The 25,708-nt window shown below is 39.4% G+C and overlaps 1 protein-coding gene and 1 long non-coding RNA gene across 6 annotated transcripts in view; one reads left to right on the plus strand and one right to left on the minus strand.

The window, feature by feature from the left end:
- LOC147365632 (uncharacterized) overlaps positions 1-5,720 on the plus strand; it is a 28,344-nt gene extending 22,624 nt beyond the window's left edge. For 2 of the 5 annotated variants that reach the window (XR_015132609.1, XR_015132610.1), the window contains exon 4: positions 4,880-5,712. This is a non-coding gene — a long non-coding RNA (uncharacterized LOC147365632). Of the gene's footprint in view, positions 1-4,879 lie in introns of all 5 variants that reach the window. The other 3 variants (XR_015132612.1, XR_015132611.1, XR_015132608.1) reach the window with 3 other exon arrangements.
- Positions 1-25,708, minus strand: part of IMPG1 (interphotoreceptor matrix proteoglycan 1) — a 157,108-nt gene that overhangs the window by 128,941 nt on the left and 2,459 nt on the right. The gene's annotated exons all lie outside the window — the stretch shown is intronic.

The raw sequence follows: 25,708 nt of genomic DNA on the forward strand, positions 1-25,708 counted from the left end.
TGCCTGGCTCTTTAGGAGGACAAGCCCTCCACTCTCTTACCCCCCCAATTATTGTACTTGATAGGCAAAACCATAGCCAGGGTTAAACCCTGCTCTTTGCCTTCTCCTCACTTGCACCCTTGTAGCTGAACTCGGCTGGAGAAAAACAACCATTAGGACTCACTTTAAATTTATGATCCTTAAATAATATCACACTACATTTCTCTGGTCCATTGAGTTTCTCTCTCTTGGACAACTATGCACAACTTATCTCAAATTTCCTGCACTTCTTGCCAATTCTCAGTCTCAGCTGATGACCTTGCTTCACATTTTTTTTTTTTTTTTGAGAGCAGAAGGAGCCAGAAGATAACTCCTTGGATTTCTAGCACTGCATCACCTCACTGGCTGTATCTGACCTCAAATACTCACACTTTCTCTTCTGTGTCTGATGACTGATCTGTGCTCCTGTCTAAGGCCAGTTCCTTTACTTACGCTCTGGATCCCAGACTTTTCACCTCTCAAGGATATTCTTCCAGAAATGCTCCTTGTTCACCTACTGGATCATTTTTTTTCTCTTTCTACTGGATCATTCTTTTTAGCCTGTAGACATTCTATTATTTTCTCCTTCTACTTAAAAGATTCTTTCTTAATATCACTTTCCCTACATTTTTCTATTTGCGCTTTCAGCAAAACTCTTGGAAAGATCTGTTTTTACTTCCTTTCCTGACAAAAGCAAGGTTCACATGAGTAAGGGAGGATTTCTGTGACATCATGTGCAAAGCTATCGACATTTCCCTCCTCTTTTCCCTTTCCTTCTTTTTACTTTTTTATTTAAAAAATTTTTGTTTGCAATGTGCTCATAAGTGAAAAAGGGAAGGCAAAAATTGCTCAGTTGTGTCTGACTCTTTGTGACCCCATGAGCTGTAGCCTGCCAGGCTCCTCGGTCCATGGAATTCTCCAGGCAAGAATACTGGAGTGGGTAGCCATTCCCTTTTCCAGGGGATCTTCCCAACCCAGGGATGGAACCCAGGTCTCCCACATTGCAGGTGTATTCTTTACTGTCTGAGATAGCAGGGAAGCCCAAGAATACTGGAGTGGGTAGCCTATCCCTTCTCCAGGGGATCTTCCGGACCCAGGGATCGAACTGGGGTCTCCTGCATTGCTGACGGATTCTTTACCAGCTGAACTATCAGGGAAGAAGCCCTAGCATGCTCATAGAGCCCGTTGTATTCAACATGTTATTGCGTTACTTCACCAGTAGGTGTCGCTATGCAACACATAATATAATGAAAGCTGCCCACTGGATAATGAAATAATCAGTTCTTTGACTTTGGGATTGTACCTGTTGAACACTGACATGTGTTGATGGAGGTGATGGTGAGGGTTGTGATTTTGCAGAAAAGCAGACTATTTGAGGAAGGGCTGAGACTTAATATGCTGAAATGGACTCCCACTGAGCTGGGAGGTACTCCTGAAAGGCCTGCCAGATGTGAAATATTTAGGTGGTGGGAAGGAGGACCACAAGTCCACAGGAGGCATCTTTCAGCAGACTGAAGACGGTGGTTGACATGACACCGATGTTTTAAGTTGGGGATTAAATTATGTTTTAGAGCCAGACATCCTGGAATGTGAAGTCAAGTGGGCCGTAGGAAGCATTACTACAAACAAAGCTAGTGGAGGTGATGGAATTCCAGTTGAGCTATTTCAAATCATAAAAGATGATGCTGTGAAAGTGCTGCACTCAATATGCCAGCACATTTGGAAAACTCAGCAGTGGCCACAGGACTGGAAAAGGTCAGTTTTCATTCCAATCCCTAATAAAGGCAATGCCAAAGAATGCTCAAACTGCCACACAATTGCATTCATCTCACATGATAGCAAAGTAATCCTCGAAATTCTCCAAGCCAGGCTTCAGCGATATGTGAACCTTGAACTTCCTGATGTTTAAGCTGGTTTCAGAAAAGGCAGAGGAACCAGAGATCAAATTGCCAACATCATGGAAAAAGCAAGAGAGTTCCAGAAAAACATCTATTTCTGCTTTATTGACTATGCCAAAGCCTTTGACTGTGTGGATCACAATAAACTGTGGAAAATTCTGAAAGAGAAGGGAATACCAGACCATCTGACCTACCTCTTGAGAAATCTGTATGCAGTTCAGGAAGCAACAGTTAGAACTGGACATGGAACAACAGACTGGTTCCAAATAGGAACAGGAGTACATCAAGGCTGTATATTGTTACCCTGCTTATTTAACTTTTATGCAGAATACATCATGAAAAATGCTAGGCTGGATGAAGCACAAGCTGGAATCAAGATTGCCAGGAGAAATATCAATAACCTCAGATATGCAAATATCACCACCCTTATGGCAGAAAGCAAAGAAGAACTAAAGAGCCTCTTGATGAAAGTGAAAGAGGAGAGCGAAAAAGTTGGCTTAAAGCTCAACATTCAGAAAACTAAGATCATGACATCCAGTCCCATCACTTCATGCCAAATAGATGGGGAAATGGTGGAACAGTGGCTGACTTTATTTTTTTTGGCTCCAAAATCATTGCACATGGTGACTGCAGCCGTGAAATTAAAAGACACTTACTCCTTGGAAGGAAAGTTATGACCACCTAAGCAGCATATTAAAAAGCAGAGACATTACTTTGCCAACAAAGGTCTGTGTAGTCAAAGCTATGGTTTTTCCAGTAATCATGTATGGATGTGAGGGTTGGACTGTGAAGAAAGCTGAGCACCGAAGAATTGATGCTTTTGAACTGTGGTCCTGGAGAAGACTCTTGAGAGTCCCTTGGACTGCAAGGAGATCCAACCAATCCATCATAAAGGAGATCAGTCCTGGGTGTTCATTGGAGGGACTGATGTTGAAGCTGAAACTCCAGTAATTTGGCCACCTCATGCAAAGAGCTGACTCATTGGAAAAGACTCTGATGCTGGGAAAGATTGAGGGCAGGAGGAGAAGGGGATGACAGAGGATGAGATGGTTTGATGGCATCACCGACTCAATGGACATGAGTTTGGGTAGACTCTGGGAGTTGGTGATGGACAGGGGGGCCTGGCGTGCTGCAGTCCATGGGGTCACAAAGAGTCAGACACAACTGAGTGAGTGAACTGAACTGAACTGCAACACTCAATCCTGGGGCTGACCCAGATTGTGCCACCCAGGGTAGCAATGACAAGTTTGGAAATGTCTAAATGTACAGAAAGGGAAATCAATGAAACAACCATTAGATTCAAACACTGAATCCCAACATTATATTACCCAAAGGAAAAGTCAAATCTGGCTGGGGTAGAGAGGCTGCTCTGAAATACTGGGCTTTTGACCCTTCATTTATCGTGTCAAAATTATATTGTCTGGGCACCGCCTAAACATGCCCTCTAGTTCTTGTGAATGTTAGCCCTTCAGTCAAAAGTATCTTTTCCATTCTAGGCTCTAGGTTGGTTCTTTGATACTGACTGGCATCCTGGAAACCATCTCCCTATCATATCACTGAAGAGTTTATTTTTTTCCTTCATGTACTAAAGTTGGCTGCTAGTCATAGATTGCTTGGGATTCCCAGGTGACTCAGAGGTAAAGAATTTGCCTGTCAATGCAGGACATGCCTCAGATGTGGGTTCGATCCCCGGGTTGGGAAGATCCCTTGGAGGAAGGCATGGCAACCCATTCCAGTACTCTTGCCTGGAGAGTCCCCATGGACAGAAGAGCCTGGCAGGGTAGAGTCCATGGGGGGGCGGTCACAAAGAGTTGGGCACAATTTAGTAGACACACACACACACACACACACACAGAGATTGCTTACAAGTTTTCCATTTCAGGGCTCAGCCTTGCCCTTGAATCTGCTTCTTTCTAGGTTATGTATTCACGTGGATCTTTACTAACCTGTTCAGACCAGACACTCTTTTCTAGAGAAATATTTTCTCACCATCTAACATTGCAGGTTTATAATCCAGGATTACCGTACGTGTATAGTGACAGTAATAGACTCTAGGAAGAGGAGAATGGGGTTTTTGTGGCGTTATTGTTATGAGAGTAGCAGTGGCTGGGCTGGTAAAAGCACTTAGTGAACCCATTATGTTTTCCTAAGGGAAAGCGTTTCAGTGGCTAATGAATGAATTAACAGGAGTGGAGATGGAAGTTACTGGAATCCTACAGAATAAAAATCTCCATTTGAAGAACAGGACTCCACAGAGAGAAAGTAGATAACACTCCAGGACCAAATCAATGACTGGAAGTCTTAAAAAATAATAATTTAATTTCACATGTGCTTTCCAGACAGACCTTAACAAAAAAGAATAAGCAGCTGTGGCCTTTCTGCAAACGCTCAGCTTGCTTGTGATCTGTTATATCCCAGTCCTCCCCACTCCATTAGAGGAAATGCTCAGTTACCCACTTGAAATTGTTTTTCTTCAAAGATTAAGGGCAACTAAATGTACATCATGCTTAACATACCTGAACACGCCTCAAAAATTACGCAGAGGTACTGAACACCTTCAATGCTGTTCCAGAAAGTGGCATGGATTTTAAGCACACTGTCTTCTGTATGATCAAGCAGAGATCGCAAAAGCTCCTACTTCTGCTTTCCCATCTTATGCGTAGTTCCTACTGAACTTCCACCGTGACAGCCCCAGTGCGAGTGTGTTGGAATAAGTGATAGAAAAAAGAACCATAGGGATTAAGGGCAATTCCAGTGATTTTTTTTTTAGGGGAAAATGAAGGGAATAAACATGTGCTCAGTCGCTCAGTTGTATGTGACTCTTTGCGACTCCAGGGACTGTAGCCCACCAGGATCCTCTGTCAATGAAATTTTCCAGGCAAGAACACTGGAGTGGGTTGCCATTTCCTACTCTAGGGGATCTTCCCGACCCAGCGATCTAACCCAAGTTTCCTGTATTGCAGGCATATTCTTTACCGACTGAGCCACAGGGGAAGCCCTTGAGAGTCCGCATGCACGGTGATTATCGGTGATGCAGCTGGTGGGTGCCACACCATTGTCCTCTCAGAAGCTTTGGAAGCTGGATGCTATCGCAGCCTTCCTTGCCTCCAGCACTAGCCTTGTTCAGCTCCACTTTTCCCTGCTGAGGGTGAAAGCCAATGCTTGCTTCTCTCAAAGAATCAGAGCAGATGCATTATTTTTCTTCACAATGCAAAAACCAGGTTTGGCCACTGCTTTTGCTACATCAGGAGGAACGGATTAGGACCTGGGAAAACCATTACAAGAAACAACAGTTGCTATCTTCTATTCTCTTGTATATTCATATGGATACATCTGTATTGAGCTCCTCTTCCATCTCACTGAACTGAGGAAAAAAAAAAAAAGAGAAAGGACAGGATCTATAAGTGAGATGCTGGGAAATTTTGCTGAGGACATATACAGCTTGGTAACAGGGCAGAAACAGAACTGAAATTGAAGGGAGAAGTAGAAAAGAGAGGGGTGAACAACAGAATCCCTGCTGGATAGTTCAGGGAACTATATTCAATAATCTGTTATAAATCATAATGAAAAAGAATTTGTAAAAGTATGTATATATGTATAACTGAATCACTTTACTGTACAGCAGAAAATAACACAATATTTCAAATCAACTCTACTTCAGTAAAAAAATAAGCTAAATAAATAAAATAAAAATGCCTACCAAGTTAAAAAAAGGAGAGTTCATTTGACTTCTGGGCAAACATTAAAAATGATGGTTTGAAAATATATTTTGCTGATCCGATTTTTACAAAATAATTATGTATTCATATACTTGGAAGAATCGGAAAAGATCTGTAAAAATGTTAATTACGGATTAAAAAAATAAGAAAAGAGGAATGGAGTAGTGTCTTTTGTGTCCTGGGAGGGGGATGCCCTGTGACCAGCTGGGGTCCTGAGCTCTTCATGTCTGGTAGGTAGCTCAGACAGTAAAGAATTTGCCTGCAATGTGGGAGACCCGAGTTTGATCCCTGGGTGGGGAAGATCCCCTGGAGAAGGAAATGGCAACCCACTCCAGTAGTCTTGCCTAGGGTATCCCATGGACAGAGGAGCCTGGTGGGCTAATATCCATGGGGTCAACAAGAGTCAGACGCGACTAAATGAGTAACTTTCGCCTTTTTCAGGGAGTGAAGACACAGGAGTCCAGGAGGGCAGCGTCCTTCACTGTACCCTGAACAGAAACGAGTGCTTGCTCCCCACTTCCTTCGAGGATGATGTTTCGAGGGGAAGGAGCATTCTCAGAAAGGACTGGCCTTGTGTGTCCTGAGATAGTCGAGCGACACAGCTGAGGTGCTCGTCACTGCGTAGCTTGGAGATCGCTCATGCTGCCTTCATCTAAGCTTCACAACGGAGCCTCTTGACCAAGGCCCATTCCCAGCCACCTGCCAGGTCCAGAGGCACTGTTTCTGCTGCAGTTCAGGACCACGGGGTGCCCTTAACTCTCAAGTGCCCTCAAGGGTTGCAGTAGTGTGTCAGAGGTCGTGAGAAGCCACGGGATCAACACTTAGCTTCTTCCTGTGGTACTAAATTTACTTGAGCATTTTAGGAGAAAAGTTGAAAATGTTAAGAACTGTAAACGATTTTCACATGAATACACAAGCGAAGTCAGCAAAATTCTTTCTCCCTCAGACAAGTTGGGTATTTCTATAAGCCGTGATTAACTGTAAAGTGTATTTCCTTGGAAAATGTTGAGTGAAGTTGGATTAGTGCTGAGGTCAGATTGAAGTAAACGGGATGTGAAACTGAGGTGAGAACGATTATGTTGAAGTTGCTGGTCCGCCTGGTTAAGGCTTCTTTTCAGGTGCTGACAAAAAGAAACCAGTGTTTTCCCCAGCTAGATGTTCAACAACCCCTCAAATCACCCTGGGTAGACAGGTACCTTCTGCGTATCCATATAGGACTAACCCTGTTAAGCCCCTCGAGAAAGGGATTATAGAGGATGTTGTTCTGGTCACCTGATGGTTGGATGGCATCACTGATTCAATGGGCATGAATTTGAGCAAGCTCTGGGATATGGTGAAGGACAGGGAAGCCTGATGTGCTGCAGTCCATGGGGTCACAAAGAGTTGGATGCGACTGAACAACGATCATCTTTTTCTTACATTAACTTCTCCTGGCTTCCCTGGTATGTTAGTTGGTAAAGAATCTGCCTGCAATGCAGGAGACTGGGGTTGATCCCTGGGTCAGGAAGATTCCCCTGGAGAAGGAAATGGCTGGATTTTTGCCTGGATTCATGTTTGGAAAATCCTGTGGGTAGAGGAGCCTAGCGGGCTACAATCCATGGGGTCGCAATAGTTGAACACGATTTAGCAGCTAAACCACCATCACAAACTCTTACTTCTTCCCAGGCACTGACCCATCACGAAAACTTTTAGGGCACCATCTCCATAGGTTTCGGAATGTGGAGGTTAAACAAACACATAGGTTATGAATAAGAGAATCAGAATGGAATTTTACAAGTTAATCTGAGATCTGTGCATGATGAGTTGCAATTGTATCTCACAAATGTTTATGGGATGTGACAGTATTCGGAGCATTTTTCTAGCCTGGCTGGACAGAAGTTTGAATGATACAGAGACCAAAGGATTTTGCTGAAACTATACAAGGTCATTCACAAGACAAGTAGCAAATCATGAAGACCTACCAAGAGTCTATAAAAAAAATCCCCCCAAATTAGGAAGAAGCTAATTTCAGAAGCTGGGAGTGCACTGAGGAAATATATCACAGGCAGGAATACAGATTTGCTTAGGGGACACATTAATGACATGTGCAAAATACCCACTTTCTTCTGGTTCCAGCTGTATTGGTGTGTTTCTCCCCGTGATCCCTAGGGCTGCTATCTATTGGGGCATATTTATCTCAGTAGAGTCTAACCATGCCTGAAGTACTCATAACGGAAATATCCCTAATTTAGCCTAGCATCTTTGTTTTCTGAATCTTTTTGTTACTTGTGATTCTAATATTGCAAACTATGAAACAATTCCTCTTAAATTTTAGTGCTCTCATGTAAGCCTGATCTTAGAGTATATTGGGAGTTCTGAGTAAATAGTCTTGCATGTAAAGTGTTCTTGCATATATTGCCATAAAAGAGTGATACTGTAGCTACTTAAGGAGAGTTGGAGACAAATTAAACAGTTTAAACAGCTATAAATCTGTGCCTTTCTTTTTTTAAAAAAATTTGTGTTGTGTAATCCATTTTTTTTTATTTTTTAAAAATTTTCAATTGGAATATAATTGCTTTACAATGTTGTGTTAGTTTCTGCTGTACAATGAAGTGAATCAGCTATATGCAAACCTCCTTTTCGGATCTGCCTCCAACCACCCCATCCCATCCATCTCTACCTTTCTTGTGCTTAAGAACCTATCACAGTTCTTGTAGAGAAGAAAGGTCAATTGCAGTTTGAGTACCTGGGGGGCTGAAGTTGCAGTAAGATAGCTCTGCTTTCCTAAGTTGTTTCCCGAACTTGGGCAAATAATCTCTACATGCTTTAACTTTCTAACCAACAAAAGGTATAACTATAATCCCACCATAGTTTTGTATTAATGTTTGCATTTTTTTTTTTAAATAAGAGCTTTTAATGATTGTAATGTATACAGCTTGGGCTGTTTGGCAAAACCCTGCGATATACATTAATGATGCTTTATTTAAAAACGCAAAACTGAAAAAAACAAAAAACAAACAAACAAAAAACCCCCAAAACAGTCCATGTTGAAATTGATCAGTGTAAGTTAAATCATGGGTCCAGCCTAAAAAAAACCCATCGTTTAATGTTTGCATATTATATAGTTCTGTTTTGTTTTGAAGATCAAATGAGAAACTAGATGTTAGGATTTTGCAGAAGGCCTGACCTAGTGTTGGCTGTTATTCTATTTTGAAGTTTAAGGCTAGGAATAGGATAGCCTGATTTAGCAAATAAAATATAAGACACCAGTCAAACTTGAATTTCCAATAAACAACTATGTAATTATTATTATTATTTTTTAGGACACATTTGTATATTTGGGACACATTAAGTATAAAAGGACAAAAAAGATTCTGTTAAAAGACAAAGATGGTCAGACTACATTTAAAAAAAACCCCACTATATACTTTTAACAGACACACTTAAAAAAAAGATACAGGGAAGTTGAAATTAAAAGGATGAAAAAAGTTACATTATGCAAACAGTAATCAAAGGAAACTTGGTTTAGCTATGTTAATATCATATTAGATCAGAGGCCTGTTGGTAACCCCTCAGGCCTTGGGGCTGATTGAGAAGGCCTGATTTGTAGCATTTGCCAGTTTTTATGTGTTATAAGATACATGTACTCCTCCATGACTGATTTCAAGTCACAGAACCCAGAGAGATGTGAACAATTAGTGCCTGTAAATCATTGTGGGCCAGTTCCAGCACACCCATGGACAAAGTTCCTTCCTTGGCAGAAAGCATTACAAAGATGAAGATGGTTACAACATAAAGATAAAAGTTTAAAAGTCGTCAGAAAGATGTAGCAAATTATAATTTTATATACTAAATAATATAACCTTGAAATATATAAAGCAAAAGTTTAAAGAACAATAAAGAATGTAAAATCAACAATAATAATAGGTGGATTTTAAGAGATCTTTCTTGGTAATTGATGCTGCTGCTGCTAAGTCACTTCAGTTGTGTCCGACTCTGTGCGACCCCATAGATGGCAGCCCACCAGGCTCCCCCATCCCTGGGATTCTCCAGGCAAGAACACTAGAGTGGGTTGCCATTTCCTTCTCCAATGCATGAAAGTGAAAAGTGAAAGTGAAGTCGCTCACTTGTGTCTGACTCTTAGTGACCTCATGGACTGAAGCCTATCAGGCTCCTCTGCCCATAGGATTTTCCAGGCAAGAGTACTGGAGTGGGGTGCCATTGCCTTCTCCATGGTAATTAATAGAGCTGGCAGATTAAAAATCAATAAAGATAGAGGATTGAGAACATAAGTAAACTTAACCAATGGACATATATGGAACATTATAAAAATAAACCTTCTTTTCAAGCTTAGGGAGAACATATGCAACTATATGAATACTGACTATATATTGGACTGTAATGCATGTACGTTATGTTCTCAATGTTACAATGTTGTGTTAGTTTCTGCTGTACATCTTAGTGAATCAGCTATATGCATACATATAAACCCTCCTTTTTGGATGAGTTAAAAATCAGTTTTAAAAAACAAATAGAAAATCCCTATGTTTGAAAACTGAAAAAAAAATTCTTATAAATAACATATAAGTAAAAAAATTAACCTATGAGTTAATGAAGAAATCATGCTGGATATTAAAAATATCTTTATCAAATGATTAAAACTTTACATAATAAAACTTGTGGGATATAGCTAAATCACCACTTGAAAGGTAAATTTAGCTCATTAAAATGCTTATTTTAGAAAAAGAAAAAAGCTAAATATTAATGATCTAAGCATCTATCTCAAGAATTTAATAAAAGAAAACAAAATAAATTCAAAAAAGTGCAAGAATAAAGATAAGTAGAGATTAATAAAATATAAAAGAAAAGATAACAAAACAGAGAAGAAAAAGCCATATAAAAGCAAAACATTTTTCCTTTGAAAATACTAATAACAAAAACAAAAAACATGAGAAAGAGAAGGTACAATTAATTACTATCAAGATTGAAAAGGAAGACATCACTATACTTCCTAATGGCATGAGAAACTTAACAATGTTTTGTTGATAAATTTGAAATTTTGATGAAATGGATAAATTCTAGAAATATGTAAATTACAAATTTATTATACAAAACGAATGTAAGCAGAGACAGAAGAGTTATTATAATCTTTAAAAAACTGAGTCAGTAGCCAAATATCTTTTCATAAATATAACTCTTCACCTAAGAGTTCTATCAAACATTCATGGAAAGAATAACTTTATTTTCATACAAACTCTTAAAAACCTGATGAGGAAAGTATGAGAAAAATATCATGGTCCAATCTCACTTATGAATATGAATGTAATAATGTGAAATAAAATATTAGCAAATGGAATCCAGCAGAGTGTGAAAAAAGATGACGACCAAGTTATCTCAGGAATATCAGGTGGGTTTAATATTTGAAATTGATTAAAGTAGTTTTTCACAATGAATTAAAAGGAAAAACCACTTGATAATCTCAGTAGGTACAAAAGAAGTTCATGATATATATCTATTTATCCATGATTAAAACTCTTAGGACTAGAAAGGAACTTTTTAAAACTTGATGTAGCAGATTTTCAAAAACAAAACAAGCACAGAATCTAAAACAAACACCATTCTTAATGGTGAACTATGAAAGCATCCCCTTCCAGATCAGTATCAAGGTTATATGCGATATCAAAGTATATGGTGTATGCAATCACCATCTCTCTTTATATAGAATATAAAGGAAATAAACATAGGCAATAGTGGATGGCCTATGGAAGGCAGTAAGAAAATATAAAGAAGAAGATACAAAAACTGAAAAGGGAGATCTTTAGTTTTTGTTATTCAAAAATGGTATAATTTTTAAGCAGAAAACTCCAAAGAATTGCTAGTGAATTTTCAGAATTAAGATTGTTCAGCAAAGCTAAGGGATATAAAGCCAATTACTTTTCTACACAAAAACTTCAATAAGAGAGCTATTTACAAGATTACAGTTAATACCAAGTAACTAGGGATAAGTCCACGGTGTGGAAGCCCTTTACAATATAATTATGCAACTTTATTATAAAGTACTAATAACAGGAGAGATAGTCCATGTTTCTGGATAGAAAGACTTAACATTATAAGGGTGTCAATTTTTCCCCAAATTGATCTACATATTCAACACAACTCCAATCCAATCTCAGTGGTACTTAGTGATCTAATTTTAGACATATTATAGAAGAGTGGAGGATCAAGAATAGCTTAGACATTCCTGTAGAAAGAGAACAATGCCAGGCAAGCATGGTTACAAGATTTCAAGATTATTATAAATTTGTAATAACTAAAGCAATGTGGTACCAGCTCAGGTGTAATAAAATTAACAAACCCATGTTCAGAACATGGGGAGAGAGGAGGTGAAGCTGAGATGTATGGAGAGAGTAACATGGAAACTTACATTACCATATGTAAAATAGACAGCCAATGGGAATTTGCTGTATGTCTCAGGGAATTCAAACAGCGGCTCTGTATCAACTTAGAGGGGTGGGATGGGGAGGGAGATGGGAGAGAGTTTCAAGAGGGAGGGGATATATGTATACCTATGGCTGATTCATGTCGAGGCTTGATAGAAAACAACAAAATTCTGTAAAACAATTATCCTTCAATTTAAAAATAAATAAATTAAAACAAGCAAACAAACAAACCCATGTTCATGACAGAAAAGGCATCACAGACCAGAGAGAGAAGAAGAAACTATCCATTGAATAGTGCTGAAACAATTGATGATCCATATATACATATATTTTTAAAGAAACCATTTTCCTGCTTCACACACATCAGATCAGATCAGATCAGTCACTCAGTCGTGTCCGACTCTTTGCGACCCCATGAATCGCAGCACGCCAGGCCTCCCTGTCCATCACCAACTCCTGGAGTTCACTCAGACTCACGTCCATCGAGTCAGTGATGCCATCCAGCCATCTCATCCTCTGTCATCCCCTTCTCCTCCTGCCCCCAATCCCTCCCAGCATCAGAGTCTTTTCCAATGAGTCAACTCTTCGCATGAGGTAGCCAAAGTACTGGAGTTTCAGCTTTAGCATCAGTCCTTCCAAAGAAACCCCAGGGCTGATCTCCTTCAGAATGGACTGGTTGGATCTCCTTGCAGTCCAAGGGACTCTCAAGAGTCTTCTCCAACACCACACTTCAAAAGCATCAATTCTTCGGCACTCAGCCTTCTTCACAGTCCAACTCTCACATCCATACATGACCACAGGAAAAACCATAGCCTTGACTAGACGGACCTTTGTTGGCAAAGTAATATTTCTGCTTTTGAATATGCTATCTAGATTGGTCATAACCTCCCTTCCAAGGAGTAAGCATCTTTTAATTTCATGGCTGCAGTCACCATCTGCAGTGATTTTGGAGCCCAGAAAAATAAAGTCTGACACTGTTTCTACTGTCTCCCCATCTATTTCCCATGAAGTGGTGGGACCCGATGCCATGATCTTCGTTTTCTGAATGTTGAGCTTTAAGCCAACTTTGTCACTCTCCACTTTCACTTTCATCAAGAGGCTTTTGAGTTCCTCTTCACTTTCTGCCATAAGGGTGGTGTCATCTGCATATCTGAGGTTATCTATATTTCTCCCGGCAATCTTGATTCCAGCTTGTGCTTCTTCCAGTCCAGTGTAGGAGGTGGTAATAGTAACCGTGATGATCATCATTGTCATTTAGGAGCTGGTGTTTATTGAGCAAAAGTTTCTACAATAGTATTAAATGCTTCACTAATCTTCATTACAGCCCTATGAAGCAGATTCTGCTATTATTTTTTCCCATTTTATTGATTAGAAGCCATAAGATGGAGAGATGTGTGGGACCCAGAAATTTGCTAAGGTCACACAGTTCATAAGTGACAGAATTCTTTATGTATCTGTGTGCTGTATTGGGGACTTCTCACGTGGTGCTAGTGGTAAAGAATCTGCCTGCCAATGCAGGAGATGCAAAAGACTCAGGTTCGATTCCTGGGTCGGGAAGATCCCTGGGAGTGGGAGGTGGCAAACCATTCCAGTATTCTTACTTGGAAAATTTCATGGATAAACAAGCCTGGCAGGCTACAGTCCATGGGACCACAGAGAGTCAGACACCACTGAGCTGTGTTGAATGCACTGCTGTGCAAACCTGAAAGCCTTGGCTTTTAACTGTGCCATCATGGAAATGAGGAAGAATCAGACTGCAGGTTCAAAGAGAAAGAGAAGCTTTGAAAATCAGCTTTGGACTAGATCAGGGAATCAGAGATAAGTTTGACTGTGGAGGGCCCAATTAAGGGTTTGGGGCATGAATTTGTTGATCAAGCATTTTGTCTGACATTTTCTAAAGAGATTCTCTAAAGCTAGTTACCCAAAATGGGGTTAATCAAAGCAAATGGAGCAGAAGGTCAAGGTCTAAGGTTTCTAATGTACTAATAAGAAGACTTTTGAGAGAGGTTCAGAAGTGGATCCCAGTACCAAGGGTTAATATGAAGGATTCTGAGGGCTGGATAGGTTGAAGAACTGGAGAAATTGAGAGAGGCCTCCCAGACGGTGCTAGTGGTAAAGAACTCGCCTGCCGATTCAGGAGACATAAGAGATGCACGTTGGATCCCTGGGTTGGGAAGTTCCCCTGAAGAAGGGCATGACAATCCACTTCAATATTCTTGCGGGAAGAATCCCATGGACAAAGGAGCCTGGTGGGCTACGGTCCATGGGGTTGCAAAGGGTTGGACATGATTGAGGTGACTTGGCACACAACACACAGAGGGATTGGGGTGTTTTGCTGATAGTGAAAATTATATTCCACAAAGGCAAGAAGGAGAGATTATTAGAAAGAGGTGTTTCAGAATTGTGTATCTCGAATCTGGAAATATTACAGACCTGTAGGTGAAGTTTCAGCATTTTGATAGAGGGGTATTTTTGGTTCAGGAGAGGCTTTCCTGCTGTGTCTGACTTCACCCATTTGGTCAGGTACTACCTTTAGATACATCAGTTCAGTTCAGTTCAGTCGCTCAGTCCTGTCCGACTCTTTGCGACCCCATGAATCGCAGCATGCCAGGCCTCCCTGTCCATCACCAACTCCCGGACTTCACTCAGACTCACGTCCATGGAGTCAGTGATGCCATCCAGCCATCTCATCCTCTGTCATCCCCTTCTCCTCCTGCCCCTGATCCCTCCCAGCATCAGAGTCTTTTCCAATGAGTCAACTCTTCGCATGAGGTAGCCAAAGTACTGGAGTTTCAGCTTTAGCATCATTCCTTCCAAAGAAACCCCAGGGCTGATCTCCTTCAGAATGGACTGGTTGGATCTCCTTGCAGTCCAAGGGACTCTCAAGAGTCTTCTCCAAAACCACAGTTCTCTTAATAAGTCACTTGCCACTAATGTTGTTGTTCAGTCGCTCAGTTGTATCTGACTCCTCGCGACCTCATGGACTGCAGCATGCCAGGCCTCCCTGTTCCTCACTATCTCCCAAAGTTTGCCCAAGTCCATTGAGTTGGTGATGCTGTCCAACCATCTCATCCTCTGCCATCCCCTCTCCTTTTGCCTTCAATCTTTCCCAGCATCAGGGTGTTGCCACTAAACTTAGACCATAATATTGGGCATTTGAAACAACACCGTGAAAAAACAACTCTATTTCTTTGAAGAGTTCAGAGTGTCACACTTTCTTAATGAGTAATAGAACTTTTAAAATTGATGCTTCCATTTTTAAGGTAGAGCTGAAGGGTGTGGCCAGCCACCCTGAGATCAGTCATGCAAATAAATGTTGGAGATGGTCCAGAACTAGCCATCATCTGGTGCTGCTACCAGAGGAAAGTTGGCTTTTGAATGACTAATAAAAATCATATTAATTGTACTCATTATATTATACTGAATTGATTACTAGACCAAGTAGATGTAAAATGGGACTGGATACAGCTGAAATCTCAGGTTTGGTCCTAACCTTCCAACCTCAAATGATTTTAGGAACATTACTTAGCCTTCTCTGCCATAGATTCCTGACCAGAAATGAGCACTTTGTCTACCAAGCAGTGAAATCTTAAGAAATGAGTTAATTAAAATTTGGTTGAGCTTTTACAATAAAAATATAATATTTTTATTGTTAATATGATTGCTAGCTACAAAGCATTGTGATCAACTCTGAATTGACTACGGTTGTTTAAAAATAGTGCCCCTGGGTTTCATGCATGCCTGCTAAGTCGCTTCAGTCACGTCCAACTCTTTGCAACCCTATGGACTGTAGCCTGTCAGGCTCCTTTGTCTATGGGATTCTCCAGGTAAGGATACTGGAGTTGGTTGCAATTTCCTCCTCCAGCAGTGGTGTGTGAGGGGATGAAAGATGGTTGGATGAAGGAACCCAAGTTGGGATGAAAGAAGATGCCTTTACAAAGGCACCCAGAAAGACACTTTCCCCAAGAATGTGCTGTGTGTGTGCTCAGTTGCTTCAGTCCTGTCCAACTTGTTGTGATCCTATGGACTGTAGCCTGCCAGGCTCCTCTGTCCATGGAATTCTCCAGGCAAGAATACTAGAGAGGGTCACTGTGCATCTCACTGGGACTCCAGAGGACTGGGGGTGGTTCCTGCTCCACGTGGGCAATGCTGTTTCCACAAAACCTGGGTAACCCTACTTGCAACAGGCACTGGGCAGTCACCTCTAGTCGTCCTTGGACTTTGTTTCTTCTTCAGAGGAGTGCCCGCTTCGTGTTTTGCTGCTCCTCCCAAAATGCTCTGTGGCAGGAAGGCCTATGTCAGACGTCAGACACGCTACTGTGCATCTTAAGTTTGGTCCTTCTCGGCTACCCTGTTGCTCTGTGTGAGAACGAGAAGGAGGGGATATAAGTCCTGATTGAGATGCCAAGTTCTCTGGAGTCCTTCTGGCCCCTGTTTTGGAGCAACTGGTTAGTTTTGCTTGTTGGACTGGCAACTATTGAGAAATCAAGCCCCGAGCCTTTGGAGTGGGAGCACCGGCTCTAAGACCCTAGAAATGAAAGTGAAAGTAGCTCAGTCGTGTCCAGCTCTTTGCAACCCCATGGACTATACAGTCCATGGAATTCTCCAGGTCAGAATACTGGAGTGGGTTGCCATTTCCTTCTCCAGGGAATCTTCCCAACCCAGGGATCAAACCCAGGTGTCCCAATTGCAGGCAGATTCTTTGCCAGCTGAGCTACAAGGGAAGTCCCAAGACTACCCTAGACTACCAAAGAACCAACCCTAGGGGTATGAAATTTTGAGAACTCACACCAAGAAAACCACTTGAATAAAGGACCTGGTACCACCCAGGTAGCAGCCTGTGCAGGATGCCTCATCTAAGTAACAAACAAAACAAAAATACAAATCCAGCCATCAGTAGACAGGATTACCATGTCACTCAGCCTTACCTATCAGAGGAAAAACAAACAAAAACTCAGCACAAATCTCACCCTATAAGAAACTTATACAAACCACTGGACCAACCTTAGGAGGGAAGAAAGCAAAAGGAAGAAAGAATTCAGATTTGAAGCCTGGGAAAAGGAGACCTCAAACACAATAAGTTAAAAAAAAATAATGAAAAGGCAGAGAAATACTACACAAATGAAGGAACAAACTAGAAACAGAGAAGTCCAAATAAATGAAGAGGAAAAGGCAAACTACCTGAAAAAGAATTCAGAATAATGATAGTAAAGATGATCAAAAACCTTGAAAACAAGATGGAGAAAATGCAAGAATCAATTAATGAAGACCTAGAAGAATTAAAGAATAAACATGCAGAGACAAACAACACAAATACTGAAATTAAAAATACTTTAGAAGGAATAATAGCAGAATGTCTGAAGCAGAAGAACAAATCAGTGAGCTGGAAAATAAAATGGTGGAAATAACTTCTGAAGAGCAGAATAAAGTAAAAAGAATGAAAAGAACTGAGGATAGTCTCAGAGACCTCTAGGACAATATCAAATGCACCAACATTTGAATTAAAGGGGTCCCAGAAGAATCAGAGAAAAAGAGAGGGTATGAGAAAATTTCTGGAGATTATAGTTGAAAACTTCCCCAACATGAAAAAGGAAATAATCAATCAAATCCAAGAGGCATATAGAATCCCAGAAAGGATAAACCCAAGGAGAAATACGCCAGGACACACACTAATGAAACTGACAAAGACTAAACACAAAGAAAGAATATTAAAAGCAGCAAAGAAGAAGCAACAATTAACATACAAGGGAAACCCCATACACTTAACAGCTGATCTTTCAGCAGAAACTCTGCAGGCCAGAAGGGAATGGCAGGATATATTTAAAGTACTGAAAGGGAAAAATCTACAACCAAGATTACTGTACCAAACAAGGATCTCATTCAAAACTGATGAAGAAATAAAAAGCTTTTCAGACAAGCAAAAGTTAAGAGACTTCAGTACCACCAAAACAGCTTTAAAACAAACGTTAAAGGGTCTTATATAGTCAAGACATTTAAGAGAAGAAAAAAGATCTACAAAATCAACCCTAAACAACTAAGAAAATGGCAACAGGAACATATACATTAATAATTACTTTAAATGTAAGTGGGTTATATGCTCCAACCAAAAGCCACAGACTGGCTGAATGGATACAAAAAACAAGACCCATATATATGCTGTCTACAAGAAATCTACTTCAGACCTAAAGGCACATATAGACTGAAAGTGAGAAGATGGAAAAGTATATTCCATGCAAATGGGAAGCAAAAGAAAGCTGGAGTAGCAATCTTCATATCAGACAGAATTGACCTTAAAATAAAGAAGATTATAAGAGGTAAGGAAAGACACTACATAATGATCAAGGGATCAATCCAAGAGGAAGACATAACAATTGGACATATCTATGCACCCAACATAGGAGCACCTCAGTACATAAGACAAACACTAACAGACATAAAAAGATAAATTTACAGTAGCACAATAATAGTAGGAGATTTTAACACCCCACTCACACCAATGGACAGATCATCAAAACAGAAAGTTAATAAGGAAACACAAGTCTTAAATGATACATTAGATGACATGGATCTCATATCTTCAGGACATTCCATCCGAATGCAGAAGAACACACCTTCTTCTCAAGTACACATGGAACATTCTCCAAGATAGACCACATCTTGTCACAAACCAAACCTCAGTAAATGTAAGAAAATTGAAATCATATCAAGCATCTTCTCCGACCACAACACTATGAGACTAGGTATAAATTACAAGAAAAAAACTGTAAGAAACACAAACACATGGAGATTAAACAACACGTTTCTAAATAACCAACAGGTTACTGAAGAAATCAAAAGGAAAATCAAAAAATTTCTAGAAACAAATGACAATGAAAACATGACAACTCAAAACCCATGGGATGCAGCAAAAGCCATTCTAAGAGGGAAGTTTATAGCAATACAATCCTACCCAAGAAACAATAAAAACATCAAATAGACAACCTAACTTTATACCTAAAACAACTGGAAAAAGAAGAACCAAAAAACCCCCAGAATTAATAGAAGGAAAAAATCATAAAGATCTGAGCAAAAATAAATGAAAAAGAAATGAAAGAAACAATAATAAAGGTTAATAAAACTAAAAGCTGGTTCTTTGACAAGATTAAAAAAATTGACAAAACTTTCACAAGACTCATCAAGAAAAAAAGAGAGAAGAATAAAATCAACAAGATTAGAAATGAAAAAGGAGAGGTTACAACAGACAATGCAGGAAACTATTATGAACAACTATATGGCAATAAAATGGATAACCTGGGAGAAATGGACAGGTTCTTAGAAAAAGTTCAATCTTCCAAGACTGAACCAGGAAGAAGTAGAAATTATGAACAACCCAATTACAAGCACTGAAATTGAAGCTGTGACCAAAAATCTCCCAAAGAACAAAAGCCCAGGACCAGATGGCTTCAAAGGAGAATTCTATCAAACATTTAGAGAAGAGCTAATGCCTATCTTTCTAAAACTCTTTCCAAAAATTTCAGAGGAAGGAACACTTTCAAACTCGTTCTATGAGGCCACCATCACCCTGATACCCAAATCAGACAAAGACAACACAATGACCATAGATGCAAAAGTCCTCAACAAAATTTTATCAAACAGAATTCAGCAACACATCAAAAAGCTCATACACCATGATAAAGTTGGGTTTATTCCAGGGATGCAAGGATTCTTCAATATATGCAAATCAATCAATGGGACACACCATATTAAAAAATTGAAAGATAAATATCATATGAAAATCTCAATAGATGCAGAAAAAGCATTTGACAAAATTCAGCACCCATTTATAATTAAAACTCTTCAAAAAATCTACATAGAAGGAATCTACCTCAACATAGTAAAGGCCATATATGATAAGCCTAGAGCAAACATTGTTCTCAATGGTGAAAAACTGAAAGCATTCCCCCTAAGATCAGGAACAAGACAAGGGTGTCCACTTTCACCACTATTATTCAACATAGCTCTGGAAGTCCTAGGTACAGAAGTCAGAGAAGAAAAAAAAAAAAAAAAAGAAAAGAAATCCAAATTGGAAAAGAAAAAGTAAAGCTTTTACTGTTTGTAGATGACATGGTACTGTACATAGAGAACCCTAAAGATAGTTTCAGAAAATTACTAGAGCTAATCAGTGAATTTAGAAAAGTTGCAGGATACAAAATTAATACACAGAAATCACTTGCATTTCTATATAGTAACAATGAAAAATCAGAAAGGGAAATTAAGGAATCAATGCCATTAATCATTGCAACAAAAATAATTAAATATCTAGGAATAAACTTACCTAAGGAGACAGAAGAACTGTACAGAGAAAATTATAAGACACTGATGAAAGAAATCAAAGATGACATAAACAGATGGAGAGATATTCCATGGTCCTGGGTAGGAAGAATCAATATTGTGAAAATGACTATACTACCAAATATAATCTACAGATTCAATGTGATCCCTATCAAATTACCAATGACATTTTTCACAGAACTAGAAGAAAAAAGTTTCACAATTCATCAGTCAGTCAGTTCAGTTGCTCAGTCATGTCCAGCTCTTTGTGACCCCATGGACTATAGCATGCCAGGCCTCCCTGTCCATTACCAACTTCCAGAGTTTACTCAAACTCATGTCCACTGAGTCAGTGATGCCATCCAATCATCTCATCCTTTGTTGTCCCCTTCTCCTCTTGCTTTCAATCTTTCCCAGCATCAAGGTCTTTTCAAATGAGTCAGCTCTTTGCATCAGGTGGCCAAAGTATTGGAGTTTCAGCTTCAACATCAGTCCTTCCAACAAAAATTCAGGACTGATTTCCTCATGGAAACACAAAAGACCCTGAAGAGCCAAAGCAGCCTTGAGAAAGAAGAATGGAATTGGAGGAATCAACCTTCCTGACTTCAGATTATACTACAAAGCTACAGTCATAAAGACAGCATGGTACTGGCACAAAAACAGGAATATAGACCAATGGAACAAGATAGAAAGCCAAGAAATAAACCTATGCACCTATGGGTACCTTATTTTTGACAGAAGAGGCAAGAATATACAATGGGGAAAAGACAGCCTCTTCAATAAATGATACTGGGAAAACTGGACAGCTACACATAAAAAAATGAAATTAGAACACTGCCTAACACCATACACAAAGATAAACTCAAAATGGACTAAAGACCTAAATGTAAGACCAGAAACTATAAAACTCTTAGAGGAAAACATAGGCAGAACATTTAATGACATAAAGCAAGATCCTCTATGACCCACCTCCTAGAGTAATGGAAATAAAAAACAAAAGTAAACAAGTGGGACCTGACTAAACTTAAAAGTTTTTGCACAGCAAAGGAAACTATAAGTAAGGTGAAAAGACAACCCTCAGAATGGGAGAAAATAATAGCAAATGAAACAACTGACAAAGGATTAATTTCTAAAATATACAAGCAGCTCATATAACTCAATGCCAGAAAAACAAACAACCCAATCAAAAAGTGGGGAAAATACCCAAACAGACATTTCTCCAAAGAAGACATATAGATGGCTAAGAAACATGTGAAAAGATGCTCAACATCACTCATTATTAGAGAAATGCAAATCAAAGCCACAATGAGAGATCACCTCATACCAGTCAGAATGGCCATCATCAAAAGGTCTACAAACAATAAATGCTGGAGAGGGTGTGGAGAAAAGGGAACATTCTCACACTGTTGGTGGGAATGTAAATTAATACAGCCACTATGGAAGATGGTATGGAGATTTCTTAAAAAATATGAGTAAAACTACCGTATGACCCAGCAATCCCTTTCCTAGGCATGTTCACTGAGGAAAGCAATATTGAAAAAGACACATGTATCCTATTGTTCATTGAAGCACTATTTATAATAGCTAGAACATGGAAGCAACCTAGATGTCCATCAGCAGATGAATGGATAAAGAAGTTGTGGTACATATACACAATGGAATATTACTCAGCCATAAAAAGGAATGCCTTTGAGTCAGTTCTAATGAGGTGGATGAACCTAGAACCTATTATACAGAGTGAAGTAAGTCAGAAAGAGAAAGATAAATATTGAAAACAACACATATATACAGAATCTAGAAAAATGGTACTGAAGAATTTACAGGGCAACGGTGGAGAAACAGAGAATAAACATATGGACGTGGGGAGAGGGGAGGAGAGGGTGAGATGTATGGAAAGGGTAACATGGAAACTTACATTATCATGTGTAAAATAGATAGCCAACAGGAATTTGCTGTATGGCTCAAGGAACTCAAACAGGGGCTCTGCATCAATCTAGAGGGGTGAGATGGGGAGGGAGGTGGGAGGGAAGTTCAAAAGAGAGGGGATATGTGTATACCTATGGCTGATTCATGTTGAGGTTTGACAGAAAATAACAAATTCTGTAAAGCAATTATTTTTCAATTAAAAAAATAAAAGAATGTTAGAGGGGATTGCCATTTCTTCCTCCAGGGAATCTTCCCAACCCAGCGATTGAACATGGGTCTTCTGTGTTGACAGGCAGTTTTTTACTGTCTGAGTCACCAGGGAAGCCCTCCTCAAGAATGCCTGAATGTAAATGGGAGAATATTTATCTACTGAATACAGCCACATGCTTAGAAGTGTTTATCACTGTTTCGTAGCTCTTTCATATTCTTTCCACATTCACTATGGCCAGAGGAAAGGGGCTGCAATGGGAGTACATTCTCAATAAAAAATCATAGTAATGCACGCTGCCGTTCAGACTTTACAGTGGCATTTCCATATATGAATTCTCATTACCACAGCTTTGCCAGTCAACCACATCAACTCAGTATAGGATAAGCTGTGGCATGCAGCTTGCTTTGGACTCAGAACAAAAAGTACATCCATTTCCCTTATTAAAATAATTTCATCTGACTGGTGCTCTTCATTTGTGAGGTTGACTCCCAGTGACACTGTCTCTCACTCTCAGGGAACTCAGACACCGTGGTTGCTGAAAACCAGACTTTTATTATGGTCACTTCCACATATCTACTTAATTATAAACTTATAGATGATTGTGAAAAACGAACTTGATTGCCTTAGATGGATTATTTTAAAACAGCATAAAACATGTTAATGTGACTGAGGCACCAAAAGTTTATAGGATCTGAATTGGCAGACAGGCTTAGTGTGCAAATACAGCTGGTATTTAAGGTAGTGGTTTGCTCACGAATGAGGGAAGTGGCCAAGAAAGTAATAGATCATGCCAATGCTGTCTAATTAGTTCACACATACAATAGTCCTTAAGTGTGATCCTCAAAGGAGAAGGCAATGGCACCCCACTCCAGTACTCTTGCCTGGAAAATCCCATGGACGGAGGAGCCTGGTAGGCTGCAGTCCATGAGGTCGCTAAGAGTCGGACACGACTGAGCGACTTCATTTTCACTTTTCACTTTCATGCATTGGAGAAGGAAATGGCAACCCACTCTAGTGTTCTTGCCTGGAGAATCCCAGGGACGGGGGAGCCTGGTGGGCTGCCTTCTATAGGGTCGCACAGAGTCGGACACGACTGAAGCGACTCAGCAGCAGCAGCATCAGCAGCAGTGATCCTCAAAATAAGTGTGGGAGGGTCACAAGGCAGCAGTCACTTTTTCTTTTTAAAGTATATAATCTAATAAATGGTCTGAGGTGTGCTGCCATGGTTTGTTAAGTTGGACACAAAGTGTCTTCAATTCATATGACTTCGATTTTAAGGACATCTTTTCAGGTATAGTTTCAGGATATCTGCCTTCAGCCTTTTGAATTACACTGTTCTGAAACTGTAGCCGAGATGAAAAAATAGAGGAGTCACAAAGTTAATGTGATTGTCATTGGGCAGGTATCTTAGGGATATAAATGAAGCTTTGTTCTCTGTTCTTGGAGCCACAATAAAGGAAAATACCTTCCTGGGTAATTTTATGAAATGAGAACATATCCCAGTAGTAAAGGATTAGCAAGAACTGGAGAGTCTTCAAATGCAAATTTCCTCACATTTCACAGTTGCTAAAATAGTTACTTTACCTTGGGGAACTAATAATAACTTAGCTAAAGGTTTCATTTAGTATAACCAAATATAATACAAAAAGCACAGACTCTGATAAACACCATTTCCATTTTAGGGCTTGCTAAGGCTGGGTTATCTCTCTTCTCTTTCTTCCACACATAGGAATGTTACAAGCAATTAGATGAAATTACTTATGTGAACTGGAAAGCTAAGAGCATAAAGCTGTGCTGTACACACCAGATGTAACTAGCATCCTCATTTGAAAATTGAAGACAGGCCCCTTTGTATCTTGATGAAGTAATTGTTCTTTGAAACTATTGAACGGTCTTGTTGCCCTAAACAGTTTTATTTAATCAAAACCATTTCATTTTCATGTATCAATGGAAAAACTACATTTGGAATCTGCAAAGCTTAAAGGAAACTTTTTGAAATGTTGCCGTGTCTCTGAATCTCTTAATAATCTGTGCTGGGTACATATACTCTAATGAATAGGAAATACTCTACTTGTGGACTCAAATTGGGAAAAATTACCTAAGAGTATAGGAAAACTTTTGAGGAGCAATTTGGCAATATGAATAAAATACCATGAAACTGTTGATATTGCTTTGACCCAATAATTTTACTTTAGTGAATTTATGCTAGGAATCTTAAATACTGAGAGAGGCTTATGCACAAAGATATTTATTGTAACGTTACTCATCATAACAAAACAATTAGAAACAGTTCTTTCTTTTTGTTGTGTATTTAGATAAAGCAAATTATGGTGTAACAACTGAAAGGAACAATATGCAGCCAATAGAATGATGATTGTCAAAGCAAGATAACAATGGAGACCAATGTAGATCTAACAGAAAACTTGTGTAAAAAGCTCTATGTAAAATTGTGTGCATGGTAGAACTGCAACCATTTAAATATTAAATAAGCATAGAAAAAAGACTGAGGAAACATATGAAGATGCCAGCATAGGTTGTGTTTGGATAGGTGTACTATGGGTAATTTTCCATACCTTTTAAAAAATAATCTATAACTTTTTACAACTATTCAAGCTGGATTTAAAAAAGGCAGAAGAACTAGAGATCAAATAGCCAACATCTATGGATCATAGAAAAAGCAAGAGAGTTCCAGGAAAATATTTACTTCTGCTTTATTGACTGTGCCAAAGCCTGTGAGTGTGTGGATCATAACAAACTGTTGAAAATTCTTCAAGAAATGGGAATACCAGACCACCTTACCTGTCTCCTGAGAAATATGTATGCTGGTCAGGAAGCAACAGTTAGAACCCAACATGGAACAATGGACTGGTTCCAAATAGGAAAAGGAGTACATCAAGGTTATATATTGGCACCGTGCTTATTTAGCTTAAATGCAGAGTACATCATGCAAAATGCCAGGCTAGATGATGCTTAAGCTGGAATCAAGATTTCTGGGAGAAATAGAAATAACCCCAGATATGCAGATGACACCACCTTTATGGCAGAAAGTGAAGAAGAATTAAAGAGCCTCTTGAAGAAAGTGAAAGAGGAGAGTGAAAAAGTTGGCTTAAAGCTCAACATTCAGAAAACTAAGATCATGGCTTCTGGTCCCATCACTTTCTGGCAAATAGATGGGGAAACAATGGAAACAGTGACAGACTTTATTTT

This window comes from Bos grunniens, chromosome 9, assembly GCF_055505025.1.
Source record: "Bos grunniens cultivar Pamir isolate PY7600 chromosome 9, Bosgru_T2T1.0, whole genome shotgun sequence".
Taxonomy (NCBI): Eukaryota; Metazoa; Chordata; class Mammalia; order Artiodactyla; family Bovidae; genus Bos; species Bos grunniens.